Source organism: Lissotriton vulgaris, chromosome 1_2, assembly GCF_964263255.1.
Source record: "Lissotriton vulgaris chromosome 1_2, aLisVul1.2, whole genome shotgun sequence".
In the NCBI taxonomy this organism is placed as follows: domain Eukaryota; kingdom Metazoa; phylum Chordata; class Amphibia; order Caudata; family Salamandridae; genus Lissotriton; species Lissotriton vulgaris.
The window spans coordinates 96,004,841-96,015,499 of record NC_141686.1 but is presented as its reverse complement, the minus strand read 5'-3'; positions in this window follow the sequence as shown (position 1 = coordinate 96,015,499).

Here is a 10,659-nt window from a genome sequence, read left to right as displayed (position 1 = left end):
ATGCAGCGCGGACTCGGAGTGCAGTGGTCTGGAGCTCGAGAGAGGAGGAGTCAGGAATGTCAAGGCAGGGCTGGTTTGCCTACCCTGCAGCCTGCTTCTGTAGCGTGAGGGAGTCCCTTGGTGCCCAGCAGGTGTATTAAGGTAAGATTAGTGTACACAGTGTCCACTTTCCCTGCTGTGCCGCTGTCAGCTGCCCCCATCTCTGTCTTCCACGTATTCCCTCTCTTTCTGTCTCTTGCAGCTCCTCAGTTAAAACCGTGCTTCAATAAACATCTTACCCTCCCTTTCCTTCATTCGTTCCCCTGTAAAATTAATCCAAAAAGAAAAACACTTTTATTGGAAATGTTGTCTTTTTCTTATACTTTTTCTGTTCAATTGTGCAACCTCAGGACCAAGAGAAAAAGAGTGCAAAATACAAAATAAAAAAACAACAAAATAAAGCATTACAGAGTGGTCGCAAAGTGCCCAGATAGGTTTTATTAACCCCCAAACACAGTAGCGCACTTTACAGAGCTTGCCAGAGAGCGCTACTTTAGTTTTCTGTCATTCTTTGAACATCATTCTTTCCCCCGGGTGGGAAGTGCTCTTCTGGGGGTTCTGCAATACCTGCTTGATGACTGGAGTGAAAAACGTTTAATGTCATCCTTATCAGCTCTTTTTCTTATATTAGTTTATAAAATGTTTACTGCTGCTCTGTGTTCATGGATGTTGTCTTTTTAAACCATAATACTTATGTTTTGTAAGGATTTAAGAAATGGACATTGAAATGGGTCCCTTCCGGGTCCCGTAGTCATGTACTTAACTTATCGGGCAAAAACACCCATTGTTTTCCAAGTAATGAGTGTAAACATTTTATGGTAACCATGTTGTTCTGCTTACCTTTCAGATGCTTTACTTAATCTCGCATTCCCTATGAGGGTTTGCTTTTTCCAGGATGTTACTTTTTTTCAGGGAGCATATTACCCTCGTCATAATTTGAATTAAGTTGCATCCAGGTGTATATAGCGGAGCTATTGGGGGGTAGCTGAAGGCAGAGCTAGTTTCTCGCAGTGGGACAGTATGGTGTTAAGTGGGGGAAAGGATATGGTAGTGAGGCCAGATCTGCTGAATTTGGTACTGGCGAACCAGGTTCAGCCTTCGAATCCAGTCCACCTGACCACTCTTTTGAGGGAGTACATTCCCATGCTAGACCTTAGAACTCCCCCACCCCCTCCCCTCCCCCCACCCCAAAAGACCTTAGAAGCCCTGGTGTCTTAGCACCTTGAAGGTCTGTACACCATAATCCATAATGAAGTTCACCTCCAGTCTTGTGGGCCGGCCTATAAAGCAGCACACCCTAGAGGAACATTGACTTTGTGACCAAGGTCACAGGTTCCTTGAGGCCAGTCGGCCTCACCCATTGGTACCTTCATTGGACTTGGTTCAGCAGGAATAGGGCAGCTCTCCAAAAATTGGCAATGCAGGATTTGCACTCTCACCAAATTAAGGGGCATATTTACAAGGGAATGACACAGCGTGGCGTTAAGCAAACATTGCTGTTGCCACACTCCGCCATTCTGAAAACGCAGGGATGCGCCATATTTACAATGATGCAGGACAGCCTTGCTTTTTTCCTAGCGCTGGCGCTAAACTCAGCTGCGTAGCACCAACGCAGGCACCCTTGCACCATAGTGCAAGGGTGCCAGCTTTAAGGGAATGATTATTTATGTACAAGAAAGTGTCCCTGCACTCAAACAATCCAGAATGGCGAATTGTAACTTCTATGTGTGCACACCCTTTGTGTGTGACCTCAGTCTGGCAAAAGTGCCTCAAGGCCCTCCCCCATGTGATGAACGGGAGAGCGCCACCGATTGCCTTGGACCTAGGCACTTCAGTTTTAAGCCCTGAAGTGCCATGGGCAGAGTGTCAATCAGTAGCACCTAGTCACAGAGTAGGATGGGGTCAGCAGTCTCACTGACTCCATTCCACTCTGTGACTAGGTCGGGACTGCTGCCTTCCAATCAGCCAATGAGGAAAGGCAGCAGTCCCAACCCTCCTGGGACCTCTGAGGCTTCCCTCTCGGAGAGCTGCAGTTAAGGTAAGTTTTTTGCGTTTTTTAAGTTTCATGTTGTATGTATTAAAGTACGTGTATCTAGCTAGCGCTATATACTCTCAAATAAATTAATAAATGTGTTAGTGTTGTGAATGGGTGGGTGTGTGTGAGTGAATGCATGGGTGTAAGTGAGGAGTATGTGTGACCACCATCCCCTCCCTGGTACAATTACCATCTGCCACTGCTTTTAACACAGAGACGATTTTGTTATTTGCAACTTATATGTCACTATCCTTCTAATATAGCACAGTGAGGTATGACCGGACACCAAGGAACTGCATGCAAACTGAAAGGCATTACTTTAGAACCTTGTTTTTATCCTCAGTCTTTTGTAATTCTAAGGTTGTTAAAAAGGGTTACTTTGAATAATAAAGACTTATTGGCAAACTCAACAACTGCATAGCATTTTAATTCTGACTTTGTGTTTCTGAAGACCAAGTGCTCTTAGTATATTATGCCTACAAGTGTGCATGATATGACCCCTACACGTCGTAGCCCCCATTCTGCACATGCATAGTAGTGCTTTAATTTACAATTGACATTTATATAACCATCGCTTTATACTGTAGCAGGGTTTCCGTTCTCCCACAGAACTGTGCATAGAGATCTAGAACCTCAGTGAGTTAGGATGATCCAAAACTCATCTCAGTGTCAGAAATCCCCTTACCTAGCTAGCTACAGTGTCTCATGGATCATTATGAAATGATCCATGTCTTAGACAAACCAGAACATGATCTTTAGAATACCTCAGGAATCGTGGAACACATGAACACTCTTTCGTTATATAATCATTTCAAACCAAAACTGAGAGTCAAAGAACACACGTGCAAGTTTGAAATATTTATTATTCAATGCAAGGTTCTCAAACGCAGTATCTTGTATAATACCAAAATGCAGATTATAAAAATCAGAGTCAGCAGCATAGTCACTAATCCACAGTAAGCAAAAGGTGATAGCATGTTACAATGCAAAATCTATAGAAATCTATATCACCTATATTTCGCGCACCCTATTTAGCATATTATTTTATATCTAAGAAGGTCTCATTCGGGCTTTAGCAGGGCGGACCCATACCTCTAAATGTCAGTAGGAGTAGATCACATCAACAGCTACCAGCTCTCTTCATGCGCAGCACCAAGTGTCTACGTTCATTCCCTGTAACTCTATCTTAAACCCGCGTAGAGCCCAAAATGTTGGCATCAACATTATTTGTGTTATGTCTAATGTGGTGCGAGGATCAGGCCTCCTAGCAACCTTGTGTTAGGTTATTCCTAGAGTGTGCAGCTCTCAGTGTGCAGACAGTCTTACCAAGTGTACCAGGCAAAGCTGATAGCATAGTAATAACATATTATTCTCAAATAAATCACATCACCGCTTCTAGGTTGAAAGCGACAACAACAAGTAGGTGTCGTGTGCAAAACTGAAGCCGAAGGAAAAATGGCTGTTTAAACATGTAATACACTCATGCTAACTTAACGCAATATATGTAACGAAGTATCCATATGACACCCCCCCATTGATCCGAGCACCGTCAAACATAAGGGAAAAGGCAATACTAAATCAGATACATAAAAATGAAAGCAAAGTTCAATAATCTTGAGCTAAAATAAGCTAAAAAATATGTATGAATGAATATGTATGAATGCCTACAGTGGCCTCAAATGTAAAAACAAAAACAAAACTTTCGAACCAAAAGTTATTCGTCAGGTCTCAAAAATATGAAATGTAGGACCAGGTCGCATTAGTTTAAATGTCTGTAAGAGAAAAAACATGGCACTTATCCGATATCCAAAATCATGTGCCACATGGACGTTATTTTCAGCGACATCACATGATTGAACTCTCCATCATTTGAGCACAGTTCATCCCTCCAATCCAGCAAGGGGAAAGTCATATTCCATAACAAAGCAATCCTCCCAGGCATGTCACGATTGGACAGTATATGCAAAGTAAGTTGCAACAGCCTCCAGTATGAAATCACTGCCATCATCCGAAAATAGTTCAGCAATCCAATTTAGCAATGGGAAAGAACATACGTGCTCCTCCAGCATCGGATCCTCCTGTAACGTCAGAGGACAACTCGGTGGGTTCACCAGAACGCTGTGTGTCAGAAAGGCATGCGCCGCTGCAGAGATCTCCCATTGGCCCAGCACTCCATTTATCGCTGCCAAGGCCATAACTCTGTCGCCAGAACAAATCAGCTCGTGAGCCACCACGGGACGCATTAGCTGATCAAAATCGACGTCAGGAGCAGTCCTCAAGCATAGGCACAAATCAATGGCCCAATCGAACTCGCAGCTCAGGCAGTGAAACACAGGTTGGACACACGTGAAGTCGGTGAACCGAAATGACAATCTATAAGCCGTGCTTAATGCTGCAAGCGGCAATGTTCCATAGTAATTGAGCATCCGATTACGGCACAGTGTCAGGAGGCGTTGAACGGCTTCTTGCGCAGGATGGGCATCCATGTTTTATGAAGAAAAACACCAACAAAATGCCAGCGGCTACAGCCAGTAAAACAGGTAGTCCACCAAACAAACTCGAAAAAATAGAGTGGAAAAACGTGAGAATGATACCAAAAACTTTTTCAAATGTAGTCACGAGGCCACTGCTAACCAATTTAAAAAAATGTGCAAGCCCAGTCGTGGAAGATGCATTAAAGATCTGGTGTACCAGCTCACAGAAATGAAACGGCAAATCAGTATTTAAAAGCGCCTGCACCTCTGTGCGTGTGTTAGCTATGTGAAGGACATAATTTTCCCGGGCCGAACTCCGGGTCACTTGTTTTTGAGACAAAAGGGCCCTTATTCTGCTTAAACCATTGAACTTCGCTTCCAAGGTTGGAATCCGTGGCCAGATGGAGACATCTGAAGACCCATGCGTGGGTGGGTATAGAACATTCTTGCAACACACCACACGCTCTGATACAGTTACCACATAAGCCACACCAATTAATAACCCACAACATACTTCGTTGTTTAAAAGCAAATAACTACCATTAGTCAATAATGTAAATGTGGGAACTACTGCTGGAACTGGCGTGCCTTTTAAAACGCATGCTAAATTTGGCCGGTCCTGATTACAAGAACCGTGTAACTGAATGTGTCTGCATATTAATGAATGGTCAGGTGACTGTGTGCATTCCTCACCATTAAGATTCACTTATTTCCCATCCTTCAGACATCTGTATGTGTATGGTAATGACCATGCCTCATGGAGGAATGCATTGCCTAGTGGTTCATATCGTCCTATAGCAATATACCGCATACAATTAGTAAATTTGTATAAGGGAAATGGTAATGTAATTAATCCATGAATAAGCCACGTGGCAGTAGTGGTTTCAGCAACAGAGAAGGGTAAGGATTCTAGTTTTTCAATATGTAACATAGAAAATGACGCATCACGCATTGAAAGCATGCGTTGCTTTTCAGTCAGATTAAAAGGGGCGAAAAGGGACGAAACGTTCAATGAGTTCCAGGGAACTCGACCAGCCTTAAGTGTCTGTAGGGTCCATGCAAACTGCATTACAGAACGTAATTGATTCTGACCATGGTATAACGTGGACACTTCATCATGTACAATATCAACAACAGAAGAAACAATATTATCCAACGTGTAAATCCTGGAAGAAAGCATGTTAATACTGTTATCGACCACTGCAAGCACTTTTTCCAAATTTGCTTGATCAATAGCTCTCAGGCGTTTAGCTGCCTCAATCTGTGAAAATTTCCAAATTTCATTGTACACAGCATAAAGCCAGCGTTTAGATCTAAGGGGTCTCTGTCTTGTGGTGGCATGAGATGTCTTAATACTGTCCTCACACAATTGTGACCTGCTTTGTCATAGGGCTGCTACAAAAAACCCCGGCGTACCAACGGGGATGTGGAAGACTAAACACCACAAAAGAGAAACAATATTTTCAAAGGTGACTGGGAACACCAGATGTGAAAAGTGCAGTGTTGTGTAGGTTAAAACTAGTTCAGAAGTGTCGCTATGTCTAAACTTTATTCCTGTACCCTTTGGCCAGGGTAAAGAAAACGTGAAGGATGGTGGTGATTGGGATATGTAATGTGCTCCTTACACCCCTCCTTACTGCCAGGTGGTCGACATGTTTCAGCTATATGTATGTGACCCTCGATTGGGGTCACGCCGGATTTCTTCAGGACTCTGCCGGTCCCAGTGTAATATGCAACTCTCACTGCTGTTCGGGATGAGAGTGTGTCAAAAGCCCATATCCTGTTTCCGAGGGACTTCTTCAAAAGTGGTAGGGCAATTTACTAACAGGAACAAGGAGATGGGAGACCTGACAAGAGAAAGGAAATTATCTTACTCATGTTTCTAAATCCGTATGTATTAATATACATCTCATTAAAGCGTGGCCTCTTATCACACTTTCCACCACAGACTCTGGTAATTCACCATGAGAGAACTCCCATCAATAGGCGTGCAATTCACAATTTATGAATAATCCTTCATGCTTGATGCCTACTAGATAGGACTAAAAACCAGAGTCGCCACACCACACCAAGTACTCGTACACTCCACCAACTGCCATAGTAAGGGTGTTTTTGTTCCATGTAACTTATTGTTTGCGTTTGTACGTTGCCTCCTAGCCGCACCTACCTATACCGCCATCCCAACATGGATCCCATCGGCAAACACACATATAAAATCAACTACCCACCCACAATCACCAAAAAAGCCGCCAAACGCTTTAAACACAACTTCCTGAGGTCCCACCCTGAAACCCCCTTTGCAGACCCCTACTTCTCACCGGTCAATGGATCCCTGAACACTGATCATCTTCCACACCACACGCAGAGCTCAATGGAGAAAAGCGTTCCTCACCGTCTCCACCACCAGGAAATCCGCTCATGGTCTAACACTCCATCACACCATCCCAACTCTTCCCTGGCAGAACCACCATTACTATCTACAATAACTGAATTGTCCTAATCCAATCCACAGACAGGAACCTGGAACTACTAGACAACCTGTTCCCCACTTTCAAAGAGCACCTCTCCAATCCTAGGGCCCCAACTCCTATCACCTCCAATCCTATCACCCCTGACTTCACAGCCCCCACCCACAACCCTTCTAACCTAGTTCAGCCCCAGAACGACACGCACCTCACCCCTACCCCCAGCACCTTAGTCAATCACCCACCTGCTGTAGCTACCCCACTCTCCTCCATCAGACACAGATCTCTCCCCCACATGCACCAGCCACACCCCCCCCTACCAACACTCGGACCTCCACTCATACCACTCCCATTCCTTTCACCCCTGACTCCACAGCTCTCACCCACAACCCGTTTAACCTAGCTCAGCACCAGAACGACACGCACAACGACAAATCCCACCCTTTATCCCCCCATTCTCAGTCCCCACTACCACCCTCTATCTAATGACGCTGAACACACCACCTCCATTAATTTAACTCCCCCGCCCCGAAAAAGGACCATCTCCAATCCCATCCCCCCCATTCTCAGCCCCCATTACCCTACCTGCACCCCCCTCACCACTAACATATGCTCACTCTCCACCCTGCTCTCTCCGCCTTCCACCAATGCCCTCACCTATACCGCCAACCTCCTCCCTACCCGCACCCCCATCACCACCAGCATACACTCATCCTCCACCCTGCTCTCCCCGCCTACCATCAATGCCCTCACCTATACCACCCATCCCAAACCCTCTATTCTCCCTAACACCAACATGTTCACGGACGCCACGGAGCCCTGCACGAACACCAGCCCACCCTCCCACCCGCACGCTAATCCCCGGGTCAGTCACCCACCCCGGATTTCCATCCCCACCACCAACACCTACCCCATGCTGGACAAGATTATGGCCACCCTCCTCCAGCTCAAAGAAGACCTCCACACCATCCAAGAACTACTCTTCACACACCCCAGACACCCCTCACCCACCACCACCAACACTCCTACAAACAGGTCCCCCACCCTTCCGGATGACTCTCCCACTCAACCCCCCCACTCTGGACCTCAATCCCTGTTCACAATCACAACAACCGCCCCCTACAACCCTCTCTCGGACCTCGACACACTCACCCTCCTCCGCTCCTACGACCCAGCTCCCCTAAACCACACAACCACCACACACCTAGCCATACCCACAATACCCTCAAATCCCCTTAGACCCCCCACATTAAACAGAATCTCCATCCCTAATAACCTGAGAAAAGTCCCCCTCTCTCTAGAACCCTCTACCACCTCCGACACACCCCGTCTCAAATGAACTCTCCTCAACTGCAGATCAGCCTCCAGACACTCCTCGGCCATCGCTGATCTCATCATTGACGCAAGCCTTTACTCCAAATCCCACTGCATAGCACCCACTGAAACAAAAAACAATGCTACAAGGTCATCCTTTTGCACCTACTCGGAAGAAGAAATTGGCAGACTGCTCAACACCCTGAAACCATCCAATCACCTCACGGACCCCCTTCCTGCGAACGCTGTCAAAGACTTTACCCCTTTGCTCCTCCCACTCTGGACTAAAATTATCAACAGCTCACTTCAACAAGGAACCATCCCTGACTCCCTCAAAGTTGGACAAGTCACACCTTTATTAAAGAAACCTACAGCCGACCCCTCTGATCTAAACAATTACCGTCCCATTACCAATATTCCCACTCGCCAAACTGTTGGAAAAATGCGCTCAATTAAAATTTGACTAAACACATTAATCAGTTTGAGCTCCTCAACCCTCATCAATCAGGCTTCCGAGCAGGACACAGTACAGAAACTGCTATGACTCACATAATTGACGACGCCCTTCAAATCCTAGATCAAAACAATACTTTCCTCCTCATCCTTCTTGATCTCTCTTCTGCATTCGACACAGTCAAACATGAGAATCTACTCGAACTGCTAAACACAAGAATGGGCCTATCTGGGACTGTTCTCCAGTGGTTCACTTACTTTCTACACAACAGGGCGCAGAAATTCAAGAGCAACAACTTGATGTCCTCGCCAGTACCTGTATCGTTAGGCGTCCCCCAAGGATCCTCCCTATCCCCAACTTTGTTCAACCTAGTCATGGAGCCTCTCACCACCTTGCTACAAGCATCCAATGTACACTTTCACATGTACGCCGATGACGCCCAACTATATCTCAAATTACAATCCCCCAAATACATTTTGCTCCTGAATTCAGCGATCAGAAGCACCCAATCCTGGCTTGCCGATAATCATCTCAAACTCAATGCTCTGAAAACAGAGTTCCTTTTGATCTCACCTCCCGCGAAGATCTCTACCACTCAAATTTGGCTTAAACACCTAACTGCACTCAATGTTCAACCCACCATTGTGGACTCAGTAAAATCCTTAGGCATAACACTTGACACCAATCTCAACATGCAGCAACATATCAGCAAGGCAACTAAGGGAGCGAACTACCAAATCAATACCCTGAGGAAACTTAAACCCTTCCTCCCGGCCAAAGACTTCCAAACTGCAGTACAAGCACTAGTCATTCCTCGAATAGAATACGGCAGCATCGCCCTCTGCGGTCTCCCCCTAACTACTACTGCACCCCTCAGAACTTCTCTAAACGCTGCAGCGAGACACATCACTGGGTCAAAAAACACTCACACATTTCCCCTGACTTGAAAGCCCTGAACTGGTTGCCTTTTGAAGCCAGAATACATATGAAATTCGCCTGCATGACGCACAAGGCTGTACACCTGAGCTCCCCCGGATACCTCGCTCAGAAGCTGACAATTTCTGGTGGCTCAAACACTAGAGGCACAAACAATCTTCTGCTAAAGCCGCGAAGATTCCGGAAAGAAAAAACTTATAAACGCTCCTTCTCAGGAATGGCACCCAGCATCTGGAACTCACTCCCTCCTGAAACCAGGCTCATCTCCTCCACGACACTTTTTAAAAAAGAAGTAAAAGCTATCCTCATGGCTAGATATACTTGAACTATCCCTGTGGATTCTTAAAGACTCTGCACCGATCTGTACTACTTGTTCGATCCCTTTGCTAATTTGTATTGCTTGTATTAGCGACTCACCTGATTGTCTATGCTCCCACTTATTTGAACTATTAGCATTATTGATGTTTCTGTTTGACTATGCTCCCTCATGTACCTACTCCACCCCAATTATTACTTATAACTACGCTATGCCTATTGGACTGTTATTCACCCTCCTGTTCGTACCCATTCTTTGTAAAGCGCTCTGATATCTGCAAAGATCTTGTTCGCGCTATATAAAACTTTTAAATAAATAAATAAATAAAATAAAATACCCCTAGCCGGGCCTTTTATAAAATCATTTAGCTCTATGTTCTCATTCAACTGGGACAGATGCAGTTTAACTGCAGCCAAAGTGGAATGTTGTAACCAATTCTGACACAATTTGCCTACTGAATAAGTAGTAACAGTGTGATCTGTTTCAAACCTGGGATCTGGCCTGATGTGTGTAAAACCTACAGACAAACCCAAAAAACGACGTTGGCAAGAATCAGAGCTTCTTTGCCACAAAAGCCACCCCTCTGGATCAAAACTGGAAATATTAAAGGAGGAATTGTGCAAAAG